This window comes from Rhinopithecus roxellana, chromosome 4 (assembly GCF_007565055.1).
Source record: "Rhinopithecus roxellana isolate Shanxi Qingling chromosome 4, ASM756505v1, whole genome shotgun sequence".
Classification (NCBI taxonomy): Eukaryota; Metazoa; Chordata; class Mammalia; order Primates; family Cercopithecidae; genus Rhinopithecus; species Rhinopithecus roxellana.
The window spans coordinates 71,217,235-71,234,094 of record NC_044552.1 but is presented as its reverse complement, the minus strand read 5'-3'; positions in this window follow the sequence as shown (position 1 = coordinate 71,234,094).

Below are 16,860 nucleotides of genomic sequence, written 5' to 3'. Positions count from 1 at the left end.
AAAAATCAGGGCATGGTGGCACGAGCCTGTGGTCCCAGCTACTCAGGAGGCTGAGACAGGAGGATCACTTAAGCCTGGGAGGCAGAGGTTGCAGTGCACCGAGATCATGCCACTGTACTCCAACCTGCGTGACAAAGCAAGACACTGTCTCAAAAAAAAAAGAAAAAGAAAAAGGAAATAGGAGATTAATTAGTACAATATTTCAATTGTTAGGCAAGAGAGAGTAAGCCATTGAGAGAGTGGGAGTTGAAAGCAGGGGACAGTCACATGAGACAAAGCCAATAGGAGATTCTAGATGAAGCAAAGTCTATAAGAAGTTAGGAGAAGATGAAACCAAATTCAGGTGAAGAAATTAGACTCATTACTTGCCCATCGAGTCTCAGTTTAACATTTCTAAAGTGGAAATTTAACAGTATGTTCCCTCTGCCTCATCATAAGGTTTTTATAAGAAATAAAGCAGATAAGTATCAAATGCAGAAAACAGTGATCCACAAATGTTGGTTATTATTTTTGTTTTTCTTTTTTTTAATTATACTTAAGTTCTGGGATACATGTGCAGAACGTACAGGTTTGTCACATAGGTATACATGTGCCATTGTGGTTTGCTGCACCCATCAACCCATTTTCTTCATTAGTTATTTCTCCTAACGCTATCCCTCCCCTCACCTCCACCCTCCGACAGGCCCCAGTGTGTGATGTTTCTCACCATGTGCCCTTATGTTCTCGTTGTTCAACTCCCACTTATGAGTGAGAATATGTGGTGTTTGGTTTTCTGTTCTGTGTTAGTTTGCTGAGAATGATGGTTTCCAGCTTCATCCATGTCCCTGCAAAGGACATGAACTCATTTTTTTATGGCTGCATAGCATTCCATGGTGTATATGTGGCATATTTTCTTTATCCAGCCTATCATTGGTGGGCATTTATATTGGTTCCAAGTCTTTGCTATTGTGAATAGTGCTGCAATAAACATACATGTGCATGTATCTTTATATTAGAATGGTGTATAATCCTTTGGGTATATAACCAGTAATGGGATTGCTGGGTCAAATGGTATTTCTAGTTCTAGATCCTTGAAGAATCGCCACACTGTCTTCCACAATGTTTGAACTAATTTACACTCCCACCAACAGTGTAAAAGTGTTCCTATTTCTCCACATCCTCTCCAGCATCTGTTGTTTCCTGACTTTTAAATGATCGCCATTCTAACTGGCATGAGATGGTATCTCATTGTGGTTTTGATTTGCATTTCTCTAATGACCAGTGATTATGAGCTTTTTTTTATGTTTGTTGGCTGCATAAATGTCTTCTTTTGAAAAGTGTCTGTTCATATCCTTTGTCCACTTTTTGATGGGGTTGTTTGTGTTTTTTCTGTAAATTTGTTTAAGTCCCCTGTAGATTCTGGATATTAGCCCTTTGTCAAATGGATGGATTGCAAAAATGTTCTCCCATTCTGTAGGTTGCCTGTTCACTCTGATGATAGTTTCTTTTGCTGTGCAGAAGCTCTTTAGTTTAATTAGATCCCATTTGTCTATTTTGGCTTTTGTTGCCATTGCTTTTGGTGTTTTAGTCATTGCCCATGCCTATGTCCTGAATGGTATTGCCTAGGTTTTCTTCTAGGGTTTTTATGGTTTTAGGCCTTACATTTAAATCTTTAGTCCATCTTGAGTTAATTTTTGTATAAGGTGTAAAGAAGAGGTCCAGTTTCAGTTTTCTGCATATGGCTAGCCAGTTTTCCCCACACCGTTTATTAAATAGGGAATCCTTTCCCCGTTGCTTGTTTTTGTCAGGTTTGTGAAAGATCAGATGGTTGTAGATGTGTGGTGTTATTTCTGAGGCCTCTGTTCTGTTCCATTGGTCTATATATCTGTTTTGGTACCAGTACCAAGCTGTTTTTGTTACTGTAGCCTTGTGGTATAGTTTGAAATCAGATAGCGTGATGCCTCCAGCTTTGTTTTTGCTTAGGATTGTCTTGGCTATATGGGCTCTTTTTTGGTTCCACATGAAATTTAACATAGTTTTTTCTAATTCTGTGAAGAAAGTCAATGTAGTTGATGGAAATAGCATTGAATCTATAAATTACTTTGGGCAGTATGGTCATTTTTATGATATTGACTCTTCCTATCCATGAGCATGGAAGTTTTTTCCATTTGTTTGTGCCCTCTCTTATTTCCTTGAGCAGTGGTTTGTAGTTTTCCTTGAAGAGGTCCTTCACATCACTTTAAGTTTTATTCCTAGGTATTTTATTTTCTTTGTAGCAATCGTGAATGGGAGTTCACTCATGATTTGGCTATTATTGGTGTATAGGAATGCTTGTGATTTTTGCACATTGATTTTGTATCCTGAGACTTTGCTGAAATTGCTTATCAGCTTAAGGAGTTTTTGGGCTGAGACAGGGGTTTTCTAAATATACAGTCGTGTCATTTGCAAAAAGAGATAATTTGACTTCCTCTCTTCCTATTTGAATACGCTTTATTTATTTCTCTTGCCTGATTGCCCTGGCCAGAATTTCCAACACCATATTGAATAGGAGTGGTGAGAGAGGGCATCCTTGTCTTGTGCCAGTTTTCAAATGGAATGCTTCCAGCTTTTGCCCATTCAGTATGATGTTGGCTGTGTGTTTGTCATAAATAGTTCTTATTATTTTGAGATACGTTCTATCAGTACCTGGTTTATTGAGCATTTTTAGCATGAAGGGGTGTTGAATTTTATTCAAGGCTTTTTCTGCATCTATTGAGATAATTTTCTACTTTAATAAATTTTTAAAATCCATGTGGCAAAGAAAAGGTATGTGATATGTCATGAATAGATGGAGCTGTTCATGTCATTTGTACAAAAATATACCTGCATGTTTGTTCCATGCTGGGCACTACTGCTCTAGACCCTGGGCTGACAGCATTGATCACAACAGACCCAAGCCTTGCCTACGTGAAGCTCACACTCTAGTACAGAACAATGTGGGAACAGCCCTTGAGGGCCTCCCTGCTAAGGAGTAGAGCCCGTGGGAGACTGAAGAATATTGATGCTTGTGTTAGGAACAGGGAAGAGGGAGGAGCAGCCAGTGAGCAGGGTGGGAGTGTGGCGGCTGTGATGTGGAACCTGGTCAGCTCCAGCCAAGGAGAATCAGCTTCTGGAGATGTAGATATAAGCTGTTGGGGTGACAAAGAAGAGTCAGGGCCTGAGAAACTGGATGGGTTTTGGGACATCATCTGATAACTGAACACTAAAAAATGATTGAGACCTCAGAAATTGAAAGAGTAGAGAAATTCAATGAGAAATTCAAGGTCAATGAGAATACAATTGAAGGAGAAAGAAGGAAGAGGAGACCTTGGAGGAAACAGATGACATGATCAAAAAAATGGAGGAGAACTGAAGAAACAGATGGTAGAATAGAAGGGAGAATTTATTTAAAAAAAAAAAAAACACTGTAGGGGCAGGCACAGTAGCTCATGCCTGTAATCCCAGCACTTTGGGAGGCCAAGGCAGGAGGGAGGAACACTTGAGCCCAGGAGTTCAAGGCCAGCCTAGGCAAGATGATGAGACCCTGGCTTTGAAAAAATACAAATAAAAAATGTTTTTCTTTTATTAGCCAGGCATGGTGGCACACCCCTGTAGTCTCAGTTACTTGGGAGACTGAGGCAGGAGGTTCTCTTGAGCCCAGGAGTTTGAGGCTGTAGTGAGCTATGATACCACCACTGCACTCCAGCCTGAGTGACAGAGCAAGACCTTATCTCAAAAAAAAAAAAAAAGAAAGAAGTCACTGACCAGGCAAGGGTGGCTCACGCCTGTAATCCCAACACTTTGGAAGGCCGAGGTAGGTGGATCTCAAGGTCAGGAGTTCAGGACTAGCCTGACTAACACGGTGAAACCCCATCTCTACTAAAAATACAAAAAAATTAGCCGAGCATGGTGGCGGTGCCTGCAGTTCCAGTTACTCGGGAGGCTGAGGCAGGAGAATGGCATGAACCTGGAAGGTGGAGCTTGCAGTGAGCCGAGATCGTGCCACTGCACTCCAGCCTGGGAGACAGAGCAATACTCCATCTCAAAAAAAACAAACAAACAAAAAAAAAAACAAAAAAGTGACTGCATTCACACATTTCACACAAGATCTACTTAGTTATAGAGCTACTTCCACATAAGTAAAGAAAATGGGCTAGTGGCCGGGCGCGGTGGCTCAAACCTGTAATCCCAGCACTTTGGGAGGCCAAGACGGGCGGATCACGAGGTCGGGAGATCGAGACCATCCTGGCCAACACGGTGAAACGCCGTCTCTACCAAAAAATACAAAAAACTAGCCAGGTGAGGTGGCGGGCGTTTGTGGTCCCAGCTACTCAGGAAGCTGAGGCAGGAGAATGGCGTAAACCCGGGAGGCGGAGCTTGCAGTGAACTGAGATCCGGCCACTGCACTCCAGCCTGGGCTACAGAGCAAGACTCTGTCTCAAAAAAAAAAAAAAAAAAAGAAAAAGAAAATGGGCCAGGCGCGGTGGCGCAAACCTGTAATCCCAGCACTTTGGGAGGCTGAGAAGGGTGGATCACGAGGTCAGGAGATCGGGACCATCCTGACTAACACGGTGAAACCTCGTCTCTACTAAAAATACAAAAAATTAGCCGGGCGTGGTGGCGGGCATCTGTAGTCCCAGCTACTCGGGAGGCTGAGGCAGGAGAATGGCGTGAACCCGGGAGGCGGAGCTTGCAGTGAGCCGAGATCACGCCACTACACTCCAGCCTGGGCGACAGAGCAAGACTCCGTCTCAAAAAAAAAAAGAAAATGGAGTAACAGTTTACATGATACTAAAATGTCGTAGTCTTCCCAGAATGTTGCAAAAGAACACTGTCTATGTATGTGATTGTTTTGTTTTTTTAGCAGTAGTAGTATCCAAAAAGTTGTATGCTTCGATTTTTCCTAATCCAAGTCCCTAATACTAATGAAAATTTATCATTTCAAACTTTTAAGTTTCAGGTCCCATTTTTCAATTAGTGTAGGCAATCAAATATCCCTGGAATGGCTCGTCTACTTCTGATTTTATATATACACACACATCTGTACCAAACACTTGAGTGTGCCAAGTGCTAAGTAGGAAGGAAATTTTGCGTCTGTGTGTGTGTGTGTATATATATATATATATATATATATATAATTTCCTCTATTTCCTCTATTTGGGAAAAAAAATTTAATGGTCAATGAAAGCTATCTATATAGTACCTTAAAGGAAAACTACACAAAGCACTTATGAATACACGAATTTTTTTATTTCTAATACTTTTCATTTCTTGTGAAGTAACTGCTAAAATTATTTCTAACAAAATTACAGATGAGTAAAATATGTTTATATGACATAACATTATAAATTATAACATAATTTTAGCAAATCCTTATATTACAGCATGGAATCACTTCAGTATCATTCAGGGATAAAGTATTAGCCGTTACTTTAATAACGTTTGTGTAAATTCTTAAAGCATCATACATTTCTTTCTATCGGAATATGTCAGTTAACATAGTCCCATTGAACTCCCTCAGCCGGGTCATTCTTCCGTTTCTGAAAGGCAGGACCATGGAAGATGACACTTGTGGCCAGTTAGATGTCTTCAGTGCCGTATGAGATTTTTATAAATTGTGTATCTGCATATCCCAGGACATTGATTTTATCCAAGACCAGTCTTCATCCTTTGCATCAAGAAGATTTTGACCACAACATTTTGAATCCTCTGTTTATTTTCTGGATAGAAAGAAAGGGTAAATGAAAATGGTTTTATTTTGTGGTTAGCTTATCTCTCAAATCATAGATTATTCAGTAAAATCTCTTAACGTTATTTTAACATAACATAAAATTTCATTTTCATTTATTAATCAGAAAATAATATATGAAACATCATTTACTCTTTCCATAATAAACATCAAGAAATAAACTAGCATTCCATAAGAAAAGACTTAAAGGCCGGGCGCGGTGGCTCAAGCCTGTAATCCCAGCACTTTGGGAGGCCGAGACGGGCGGATCATGAGGTCAGGAGATCGAGACCATTCTGGCTAACACGGTGAAACCCCGTCTCTACTAAAAACTACAAAAAACTAGCCGGGCGACGTGGCGGCGCCTGTAGTCCCAGCTACCCGGGAGGCTGAGACAGGAGAATGGCGTGAACCCGGGAGGCGGAGCTTGCAGTGAGCTGAGATCCGGCCACAGCACTCCAGCCTGGGTGACAGAGCGAGACTCCGTCTCAAAAAAAAAAAAAAAAAAAAAAAAAAAAAAAAAAAAAAAAGAAAAGACTTAAGACATCACCTGTCAGACAGATGCCAGTTTGCGAGTGGAATGGCTAGAGAGAAATCTGCTGCACATTTGAAGAGAGAACCTAGAGTGCATATCCGTACCATGAGGAGAAAACACAGCTTAGTCTTTATACTTTGTCATTTATTTATTCAACAGATAGTTATTTAGAGTTATTGTGCACCAGGACCTGTTTTGTGACTAAAAACACAACTATGAACTAACGGGGAAGGTTGCTGGCCGAGTTTCACGTCTCAGAAAGTGAAGCAAGTCCTGCCAACCTGCGTAGGCAAACTTTCTCAGCCCCTATAAGAGCACTGCAAGATACTCCTAAAAACACCCTTCTAAACAATACTTTTTGCAATGAATACAAATTGTGATTCAGCTGCTCTGGGGCGGAGTCCAGGCATCAGTGTTTTAAAGCTCCCCAAGTTAGTGGAAAGTGCAGCCAGGGTTGAAAACTTGAAAACCACCGAGGACTGTTTCTTCTCTGGGTGCTTTCATAAACATTAGTTTCTTGTTCTCATTTGACCCACAGTATAGTCCCTAGTATTAAAGAAAAATGGAAATTGGACCCAGTGAATTAGGTGATGCTACCAGACCCTAGCAATCCCTGCCAGTCTCTAAACCCCCAAAGAACAGAGACTAGGGACTAGCTTGTGTGATTCTCAGGGGAACGTCATTGTAGCTAACCGCATCCGTGTTCTCTAGCCATCTGCTGTGCTAAGTGCTCAGTTCGAATGGATGAGAGTCCATGCAGATTGGAAGGAAAATGCCCAAAAAGTGTCTTCTTTATAATTAAAATAAATGTAGTCAAATTGTATCTTATTTACTTTGGTGAATGTTTTTCTGAAAAGCATAAAATTCTATAAAAAGCAACGGTCTTTTTTATTCAGAAATGTAGGACATATCTAGGTTTTAAGAATATAGCCATGAGTTTACTCTCAGGCAGCATTGGCCAAAGCAACTATTACAATGTTGTTATAATGTTAAAATAGTATTATATAGTAAAATTACTGAAGCATTAAAGCTTCAAGTTTAAATAGTTGTTTTAATGGATCAGTTTTCTAGTGTGATTTAAAAAATCATAAAATATATATGCAAATATATATAAAATATATAAATACATAATATATACATATATTTATATATAGATATATACATATATAAAATATACAAATATATGTATGCATGTACATATATAATTATATATTATATGTAATTGTGCATAATATAATTAATATAACTATATATTATGTATTATATATAATATATAATTATATATTATATAATTATGTACACAAACATTTGTATATTTGTATATATTTATATATACGTATATACACACATATATGTATATATGCATATATACATATATAATTATATTTACATATATACTATACATATATAATTGTATGTGTACATATATACAATTACATATGTGTATATATACATATATATATAATTCCTACAGTGCTTTTTATTTTCAATAACTTGCTTTGGTTGAAAATGTAATTTTAACAAAAGGTAGTTTATGAGTTTCTAAATCGATAATGTACAATAAATGTAATGAACCTGATAGGGTGAAAAAGTCTCACAGCATGTATAGTATGGTCTGACCAACGCTGACATTAAGCTTATTGACTTGAAACTTACTATCATGCTTTTAAAAAATTGTTTCTGGCCAGGTGTGGTGGCTTACACCTGTAATCCTAGCACTTTGGGAGGCCGAGGTGGGCAAATCACTTGAGCCCAAGAGTTCAATACCAGCCTGGGCAACATAGCAAGACCCCATTTCCACAAAAAATACAAAAATTAGCCAGACGAGGTGGCACACACTTGTGGTCCCAGCTACTAAGGAGGTTGAGGTGGGAGGATTGCTTGTGCTTGGGAGGCCAAGGTTGCAGTGAGCCATGATTGCACCACTGCACTGCAGCCTAGGTAGCAGAGAAAGACCCTGTCTCAAAAAAAAAAAAAAAAAAAAATTATTTTGTAAGTGCCAAGTAATGCTCAATATAGAATATGGTACTTTTTAAGATACAATTTCTATTCTCCAACTGTTTCCAAATTAAGCAAAAATGAGTGCATATTGACTGGAGTGCAGTGGCCGGATCTCAGCTCACTGCAAGCTACACCTCCCAGGTTTACGCCATTCTCCTGCCTCAGCCTCCCAAGTAGCTGGGACTACAGGCGCCCGCCACCTCGCCCGGCTAGTTTTTGTATTTTTAGTAGAGACGGGGTTTCACCGTGTCAGCCAGGATGGTCTCGATCTCCTGACCTCGTGATCCGCCCGTCTCGGCCTCCCAAAGTGCTGGGATTACAGGCTTGAGCCACCGCGCCCGGCCAGTGCATATTTTAAATTATAGTCTGGGAGAAGAAAGGGGAGAATATGTTTTAATAAAAATCATTTGTGCCTCTCTAATCTGTTTGGAATTTATCAAAGATACTAATAACTTCCTTTACTCATTTATTCCTTCATTAAATAGTTATTGAGCTCCTGGGCTTTAGATACAGGGATGAACATGACAAGGATGAACAAGGCCTGTCTTTCCAGAGTTTGGACTTCTGGAACTTAATTTCAGTTTATTTTCCTGCAGAACAAAATATGCCTAGGGTATGCACAAGCACCATCATCAGAAGCACAGATGGGGATTCAGCCAATATCCAGTATTGAAAACCGAACTAACACTTACAGAGTTTTCATTTGGTAGCAATCTTAAAATATGTCCATCTGGAGGCAAAAAAAAAAAAGGGAAATCTTTTTGTAAAATCCACATCATATTGTTTAAATATCTCAAACTAGCATTTACAAATAACTGCACTTAGGAAGGATGATGAGTTCTTCAAGGCAGAGCACTCTCTAGTATGTAAGCTGTCTAGGAGCAAGTTCTTTCAGATGTTAGAATATTGTGGACGTTGAAAGCATTTCCCACAAACCTGATTCTCCCCAGAGCCTAGCATGAGGAGGCATTGCATTTCACTAGTGTTCTTTTGTCAGCTTCAGTGAGTTTACTGATTGAAGAATCAATGTAAAGAGACAGCATAAACCACCTGCTAAAATATTCTGATACTCACTTAAGACTGCACCAAACACTCCCTTGGAATAGGGGACTTAAGTCAACACATTAACTCTTTCAGACCAAGAAGGCACCAATCAGGTCAATGCAGCAGCATCTAGAAGCAGAGCACTTAGGCTGACCATGGAAGCAACTCAACCCTGAACCCCTGTCAGAGCCTCTGAGATTCTGAGAAAGAGGCCGCAGATGGCTCAGTCCATTGAATTCAATTTCATCTGCAGAGCAAGGCTAACAAAAGAACAAGTATACGTTACCTGCTTCATCACAGACAACACAGACATAGGACTTAGAATGTTAGCCAAAGGGCCCCAGTACATTGAAATAGAGGGAGCATGGATAACAGAGCATGCTGCTGCCACAATTTAAACCTTCCGGGACCAAAATTTCTGAAGTTACATAACAATGCTTTGATAAATACTTGAGTTTCTGCAGATTTAAAAACGAAAGAGGCCGGGCGTGGCAGCTCACGCCTGTAATCCCAGCACTTTGGAAGGCCGAGGCCGGTGGATCACGAGGTCAGGAGATCGAGACCATCCTGGCTAACACGTCTCTGCTAAAAATACAAAAAATTAGCCGGGCATGGTGGTGGGCACCTGTAGTCCCAGCTACTCGGGAGGCTGAGACAGGAGAATGGCCTGAACCTGGGAGGCGGAAATTGCAGTGAGCCGAGATCTCGCCACTGCACTCCAGCCTGGGCAACCAGTGAGACTCCATCTCAAAAAAAAAAAAAAAAAAAACAGACCGGGCATGGTGGCTCACACCTGTAATCCCAGCACTTTGGGAGGCCGAGGTGGGTGGATCACCTGAGGTGAGGAGTTTGAAACCAGCCTAGCCAACATGGTGAAACCCCATTGCTACCAAAAATACAAAATTAGCCAGGTGTGATGGTTATTGCCTGTAAATCCCAGCTACTCAGGAGGCTGAGGCAGGAAAATTGCTTGAACCCAAGAGGTGGAGGTTGCAGTGAGTCAAGATTGCACCACTGCACTCCAGCCTGGGCAACAGAGCAAGAATCTGTCTCAAATAAACAAAAGAATTCATTTTACTGATTAACCAACAAGACAATCTAATCCACAACTTCATTTTATAATGATTTTGTAAATGTACCATTAGAAATTTACAATATACATATCACATGTACAAATATATGTGTAATACATATATTGTGATTTTTGCAATATACATGAGTTTGAGTTCTGGCCAGGCACAGTAGCTCATGCCTGTAATCGCAGTTCTCTGGGGGGCCAAGGCAGAAGGATCACTTGAGGCCCAGGGGTTTGAGACCAACCTGAGCAACATAGAGAGACTCTGTCTCTACTAGAAAGAAAGAGAGCGAGAAGGGAGGGAGGGAGGGAGGGAGGGAGGGGAGGGGAGAGGAGACGAGGCGAGAGGAAAGAAAGCAACAACAAAGGACATTAATGGGAAATTTGAATGTAGACTGTATTTTAGATATGAATATCATGAGTGTTAAATTTTCTGAGTTTGATAATTCTGCTATATTTATGTAAGAGAATGTCTTTGTTCTTAAGACACATACACTGAAGCACTTAAAGGTAAAAAAGTCATGATGTCAGTAACATATTCTCAAATCTAATAATGCAGAAGACATAAAAGCAATACTAACAAGAATATAGAAAGACAGAGGGGAAAGAGTACTGGTAAAATCTTAATAGCAAAATTAGGTGAAGGGTTTATGGATATTCTCTGGGTTATTCTTGCAGCTTTCCTGTAGACTTCAAATTTTTCAACATAAAAGTTTAAAAGTATATAAGCTAACACAGTGCAAATGAAATAACAGTTTTAAATCACCCATGGATCAAAGAATAAATTACAAAAGAACTTAGAAAATATCTTGAACTGAATGAAAATGAAAAACAACTTATTAAAATGTGTCTACATAAAGTTTATAGGAACATTTATAGCTTTAAACACTTGTAATAAAAAAGAAAGGTGTAAGATCAATTATCTAGGGCCCTCCCTAAGAAACTAGAAAAACAGTGTTTGGCTGGGCGCGGTGGCTCAAGCCTGTAATCCCAGCACTTTGGGAGGCCGAGACGGGCGGATCACGAGGTCGGGAGATCGAGATCATCCTGGCTAACATGGTGAAACCCCATCTCTACTAAAAAATACAAAAAACTAGCCGGGCGCGGTGGTGGTCGCCTGTAGTCCCAGCTACTCAGGAGGCTGAGGCAGGAGAATGGCATAAACCCGGGAGGCAGAGCTTGCAGTGAGCTGAGATCTGGCCACTGCACTCCAGTCTGGGGGCAGAGCAAGACTCCGTCTCAAAAAAAAAAAAAAAAAAAAAAGAAACTAGAAAAACAGGAGCAAATTAAGCTTAAAATTAAGAAAAGGAAGTAATAAAGATCAAAGCAGAAATTAACAAAAATGAAGGTATGATAACAACAGAAGACAGGATAACAATCAATGAAACCAGAAGTTCTTTTGGGGGAAAATAAAATTGAAAAATCTTTAGCTAGACTGATCAAGAAAGAAGAAGATACAATATCAGGAAGAAAAAAGGGGGCATTTCTACAGATCATACAGACACTAAAAGGATAATCAAAGTACTACTAATGAACAACTTAAAAGTATAATAGAATATTATAACAGTTTATGTCAACAAGTTTAACAAATTATACAGAATGAACAAATTCCTAGAAAGATACAACTTATCATAATGCAAGAAGAAAATTTAAAAATCTGTATAAACTTATGGCAGTGAAAGCACTTGGCATTCAAAGAATAGCAAGGCCAGTGTGACTGGAACAGAGTGAACTAGCAGAAAAGTAGTAAAAGAAGAGATCAACATGGAATACTACACAGCCATAAAAAGAGAACAAGATCATGTCCTTTGCAGCAACATAGATGCCGTTGGAGGTCATTATCCTAAGCAAATTAATGCAGGAACAGAAAACCCAGTACCACATGTTCTTATAAGTGGGAGCTAAACATTGAGTACACATGCATACAAAGAAGGGAATAATAAGACACCAGGGCCTACTTGAGGGTGGAGGGTAGGAGGAGGATGAGAATCAAGAATCTCAGGTAGGCCGGGCGCGGTGGCTCAAGCCTGTAATCCCAGCACTGTGGGAGGCCGAGACGGGCGGATCACGAGGTCAGGAGATCCAGACCATCCTGGCTAACACGGTGAAACCCCGTCTCTACTAAAAATACAAAAACTAGCCGGGCGAGGTGGCGGGCGCCTGTAGTCCCAGCTACTCGGGAGGCTGAGGCAGGAGAATGGCGTAAACCCGGGAGGCGGAGCTTGCAGTGAGCTGAGATCCGGCCACTGCACTCCAGCCTGGGCGACAGAGCGAGACTCCGCCTCAAAAAAAAAAAAAAAAAGAATCTCAGGTAGTATGCCTATTACCTGGGTGACAAAATAATCTGTACACCAAACCCCTGGGATATGCAATTTACCCATATAACAAAGCTGCACATGTAACCCTTAAACCAAAAATAAAAGTTGGAAAGAAAACAAACTTTTTTTAAATAAAGAAGAGCTCAAAGAGGTAATAGAATGTAATCGTGTTGAGCATTGAGGATTATTTTAAGGACTCCATTGGCTTTCCTCTGGGTGCAATGCAGTTATTCCAAGATTTTTAGCAGAGGAATGACCCAATTTTTTTGTTTAATGGGTCAGTATTACCAACTCCTTAATAAATAATATTGTCCACAGGACAAAATTCCTACCAAATGTCAAAGCAGGAAATAAAAACTGGTTATAGAACCTGAGAGTTTGGGTCAACACGCTCTTCTTCCCGCCCTACTTGGGAGATTTTGAGCAGGAAGCAGAGATGGAGATCAGATTGCTCTCCTCTGAGTTAGTTATCAGTTGATACACATCCTGGAGGCTTTACAGGAAAGCAGCGGCCCTGCCGTGGAAATTGCCACTGAGGCTGGTCCTGGGACCAAACTTGCTCAGCCCTGTCCACCGCCCAACTGGTCCCTCCAGTCTGCACATAGCCTTCCAGTGTCCTAACCTAATCTCTGTCCAGGGTAACTCATCATTATCTGGGGATCCTGAACAATTCTGTAGACTTTCTTTTTTTATTGACATAGAGTCTCACTCTGTTGCCCAGGCTGGAGTGCAGTGGCGTGATCTCAACTCACTGCAACCTCTGCCTCCCAGGTTCAAATAATTCTCCTGCCTCAGCCTCCCAAGTAACTGGGATTACAGGCATGCACCACCAAGCCTGGCTATTTTTTTGTTTTGTTTTGTTTTTGTATTTTTTAGTAGAGATGGGATTTCTCCATATTGACCAGGCTGATCTGGAACTCCTGACCTCAGGTGATCAACCCACCTCAGCCTCCAAAGTGCTGGGATTATAAGCGTAAGCTACCACACCCAGCCAATTCTGTAACTTTTAATCATCTTAATTCAAATCATAGAAATCCAAGATTTCTAAATCCATTATTTCAAAAAGAGACATTTGTTACATTTGCCCAAATATAAGGTGATATTTTTCTTTCCAAATATGAAACCCAAGAAAAAAATGCCTATTTGTGACACAAAATCTTATGTTTGTGACCTTATAAAACCCCTCATACAATAAAGATCAAAGATATGCCTTTTCAATTTGAATCAAAAGACAAAAATCTCTTTGGGATGTTCTCTTTAGGAAAATGCAATTCTCCTTGTGTGTGAGACACATGCTAGCTACCTCATCCAGTTATCTTTCTTGGTTTATCAGTACCATGGGAAGCTTTGCCTTTAAAAATGTGTTATTTGCTGGGCACGGTGGCTCGCACCTATAATTCCAGCACTTTGGGAGGCTGAGGCGAGCGTTATCACCTGAGGTCAGGAGTTCGAGACCAGCCTGACCAACATGGAGAAACCCCATCTGTACTAAAAATACAAAATCAGCCAGGCATGGTGGCCATGTCTGTAATCCCAGCTACTCAGGAGGCTGAGGCAGAAGAATCGCTTGAACCCAGGAGGCGGAGGTTGCTGTGAGCAGAGATCACCCGAGATCGTGCCATTGCATTCCAACCTGGGCAAGAAGAGCAAAACTCCATCTCAAAAAAAAAATACATACATATATATATGTATATGCATACACACACACACATATATATATTTGATTATAGATATATATATGATTACTAGAATGATTATTCTCCCTAACGAGTTCATCTTGAATTTCCCATTTGTGATTTTCCCACTGCTTGCTTTCTAACAGGAAACTAGTCTCATTTACTTTCTCATAATGACAACTTCATGATAAAGGCCTTGCCCAACAGAATTCAGATGTTACTTGATGTTACAGGTGTTGCTTCAGATGACACCTGATTGCCTTTAACACCACTAGCAATTGGAGCGCTAGTCAGGGAGACCCAGATTTTACTCATTACCGCTTAATTTAAAAGACGAAAAGAGCTAGCACTATGTAATGAATTGTCAAAGCCAGGGAACCCATGGAAATTACAGCACAGGCCTTAGTCTCATGTCCGAGCATTCCAGGTCTCATTGCCAGGAGGGAAAAGGAACTGTTGGAGCAGGAGGGCAATGGGAATGGTGTAGCGGTCTGTGACCCAACTGAAAGAGGAAGGCAGTGGGGAGAAAGCGCGCTGGTGGCACTGCAGCAGCTCGGAGGCGCCCAGAGGATGACCCAGGCGGGAGCGCTGGGACTGCATTTAAGGAGGGTTTGCAGGCCCCTGCGCGGACGTTCCCCACTTGTGTTCACTGCGTACTGGGTGCCAGGTCAGCAACACATCTTATGAGGGACTGACGGCCTGCTGGCGGCTGGCTGTAGGGGCAGTTAGGGAACAGTAATTAGAACAGTCAGGGGACCTCCTGCAAGGGAGCCGGAGCCATGCAGATAGCCCGCAAGTTTCCCAGGCAGAGGGGACTGTCCAGCCCCAGAGGTAGGGAGAGATGCATCCAAGGGAACACAGATTGCCATTCCGCCAGAGAACAGGAGAAAGGGCCTCGAGACAGCAGGCCTCGGGACAGACGACCTTGGGACAGCAGGCCATGGGAAGGACATAGGACAGAGGAGCACAGAGCTTGTCCCAGACACTGAGCCAGGCAAGGGGGACACAGAGAGGAAGCTCAACTCCTGGTGGACACCAGGAAGCCCAGGAGAAAAGCAGGATGTGCTCGGTGCTGGAGGGTTGGCGGGGCACCAAGGGATGGCCACAGTGCCAGGGCGCAGGTCTAGGAGGGAGCCCTGGACTATGACAGAGGATGAGGGAGCCTTCCAGGGGAGGCGGCAGGAGAAGGTCGAGGAGCAGAAGGGTGTGGCGTGGGCACCTGGGAGCTGAGGACCAGAGTGGGAGCCACAGCCAGGAGCCCCCAAGGGTGGGGCCCAGGGAAGGGAGATGTGAGGAGATTCCAGGACGCTTTGACAGCGAGTGGGGCGTGTCCCCAAGGCAGGGGAGGAAGCTGCAGTGTCGTCCAGTAATCGGGAGTTTAGGAGGTGTGGCACAGTCGTGGATTTGGTACAGTCACACCCATCAAACCAGATCACAGGCACAGGAGGAAATGAAAGACAGTGCCAAGTACCTGCGGTGTCTTTGACTTTGAAGGCTGACTGTGATTTCACCCTCTAAGGGGTTCCTTTGCTTTTCCTTTGCTTTCAGATTTTCTGCAATGATTATGTATTTAGAGTGGAAAAAAACGTGCCTTAAAATAATCAAACTCTGATTATGCACCAGCACTCAAATAGGAGCTGGAATCAGAGAAGAGAGAGACAGAAATGAAGCAGGTGTCAGAACAGAAACTTGACTACTTGTGTGGAATCCTGTCCATGGAGAACGTTGAACTTGGTTTCCAGTGTGGACTAAATGTGAGGGGCACTAGATTCTGCGCCCGCTGCTCGCTCTACCTTCCTCCCTCCTTTTCACCTGCCGACTCCTGCTGGCCACAGTCCCAGCCGGCACTTCACTACCCCCAAAGCCTGCAGGAGCTGCTCCCGGCCATGTGGCTCTGATCCTCTATTACTGTGCTGACCTGCGCCCCCACCTGCCCTCCCAGCTTCCTCTCGGCCACCTCCCAACAGGTGCCCTGTCTGTGATGAGCTCGTCTGCAGGGGTCTCTGCTCAGAGAGTCCTTCCACCTCCCCTCAAAGGCCCCAGCAAGAACCAGTACCTCTTCCGTCTGACTTGCCTGCCTGCGCCACTAGAGCAGTAGGGACATTTTATCCACTTTGATATCCTCAGTAGCCACCATACAGCAGATGTGCACTACGGCTGAGGCAAGGGAGGGATGTGGGGGGAAACTGAGTCTGGATCAAGTGGAACATCCAGATAGAAACAGAAAGCCGGGAGTCAAAAGCGAGGGCTTCAAACTCGGGAGAAAGGCAATGGCTAGAAATGAAGTGTTTGCTTGTATGTTTGTTTTTGAGACAGGGTCTGGCTCTGTCACCCAGAATGGAGTGTAGCAGCATGATCACGGCTCACTGCAGCTTCAACCTCCCCAGGCTCCGGTGATTCTTCTACCTCAGCCTCCCTAGCCAGCATTACAGGCCTACACCACCATGCCTGGTTAAATTTTGTATTTTTTGTAGAGATGGGATTTC